At 46.3% G+C, this 1,548-nt stretch overlaps 1 protein-coding gene across 1 annotated transcript in view; it reads right to left on the bottom strand.

Moving 5' to 3' along the window:
- LOC107698181 (potassium/sodium hyperpolarization-activated cyclic nucleotide-gated channel 3-like) overlaps positions 1–1,548 on the bottom strand; it is a gene marked incomplete at its 3' end in the record, with an annotated part of 13,207 nt that overhangs the window by 10,574 nt on the left and 1,085 nt on the right. The gene's annotated exons all lie outside the window — the stretch shown is intronic.

The following is a 1,548-nucleotide window of genomic DNA, read 5'->3' as shown; positions in this document are numbered from 1 at the left end:
TGTGTGTGAGTGCACGTGAGTGTGACTGTGTGTGAGTGAGTGTGTGAGTGAGTGTGTGTGAGTGCACGTGAGTGTGACTGTCTGTGAATGAGTGTGTGTGAGTGCACGTGAGTGTGACTGTGTGTGAGTGAGTGTGTGTGTAAGTGTGTGTGAGTGCGAGTGTGTGTGTGTGCGAGTGTGAGTGTGTGTGTGTGTGCGTGTGTAAGTGTGTCTGAGTGTGAGTGTGTTTGTGTGTGAGTGCACGTGAGTGTGACTGCATGTGAGTGAGTGTGTGTGTCAGTGTGTGTGACTGTGTGTGAGTGTGCGTGACTGTGTGGGAGTGCAAGTGAGTGTGATTGTGTGAGTGTATATGTGTGAGTGCACGTGAGTGTGACTGTGTGAGTGAGTGTGTGTGTGAGTGTGATTGTGTGTGAGTGAGTGTGTGTGTGACTGTGTGTGAGTGTGCGTGACTGCGTGTGAGTGCAAGTGAGTGTGATTGTGTGAGTGCATATGTGTGAGTGCACATGAGTGTGACTGTGTGTGAGTGAGTGTGTGTGTCAGTGTGTGTGAGTGTGTGTGAGTGTGCGTGACTGCGTGTGAGTGCAAGTGAGTGTGATTGTGTGAGTGCATATGTGTGAGTGCACATGAGTGTGACTGTGTGTGAGTGAGTGTGTGTGTCAGTGTGTGTGAGTGTGTGTGAGTGTGCGTGACTGCGTGTGAGTGCAAGTGAGTGTGATTGTGTGAGTGCATATGTGTGAGTGCACATGAGTGTGACTGTGTGTGAGTGAGTGTGTGTGTCAGTGTGTGTGAGTGTGTGTGAGTGTGCGTGACTGCGTGTGAGTGCAAGTGAGTGTGATTGTGTGAGTGCATATGTGTGAGTGCACATGAGTGTGACTGTGTGTGAGTGAGTGTGTGTGTCAGTGTGTGTGAGTGTGTGTGAGTGTGCGTGACTGCGTGTGAGTGCAAGTGAGTGTGATTGTGTGAGTGCATATGTGTGAGTGCACATGAGTGTGACTGTGTGTGAGTGAGTGTGTGTGTCAGTGTGTGTGAGTGTGTGTGAGTGTGCGTGACTGCGTGTGAGTGCAAGTGAGTGTGATTGTGTGAGTGCATATGTGTGAGTGCACAACACTGATCTGATCACTGAAACACACTCAGAGTCAGTCAGAAGCATCACTGGACACACGCCTGCTCACCTGTCAATCACCCGCTGCACTAAAACCGCTTACATGCAGCTTAAATTTAACAGAATATTCATCATTTGAAAAACACAAAAAACGTATACACACTCAAGACTTCACAGAATCATCAGAATGTCTGACATCAACAAGTGCATCTCAACTTCACCGAAATAATAGTGAGCTGAGCTGGACACAACACACTTGAGCTCAGATTAACTTTTGGGAAAAGCTTTTTGCTGACAGTAAGTGAAAGTTTGGGGGTCACTGTAATTTTTTATACTTTTATTCATCAAGAATGCATTAAATTGATCAAAAGTGACATTTCTATAATGTTACAAAAGATTTCTATTTCAAATAAATGCTGTTCTTTTGAACTTTCTGTTCATCTGTG

The sequence above is a fragment of the Sinocyclocheilus anshuiensis genome, unplaced genomic scaffold (genome assembly GCF_001515605.1).
Source record: "Sinocyclocheilus anshuiensis isolate Anshui unplaced genomic scaffold, SAMN03320099.WGS_v1.1 scaffold2292, whole genome shotgun sequence".
Lineage (NCBI taxonomy): Eukaryota > Metazoa > Chordata > Actinopteri > Cypriniformes > Cyprinidae > Sinocyclocheilus > Sinocyclocheilus anshuiensis.
This window is presented reverse-complemented; position numbering and strand designations above follow the sequence as displayed.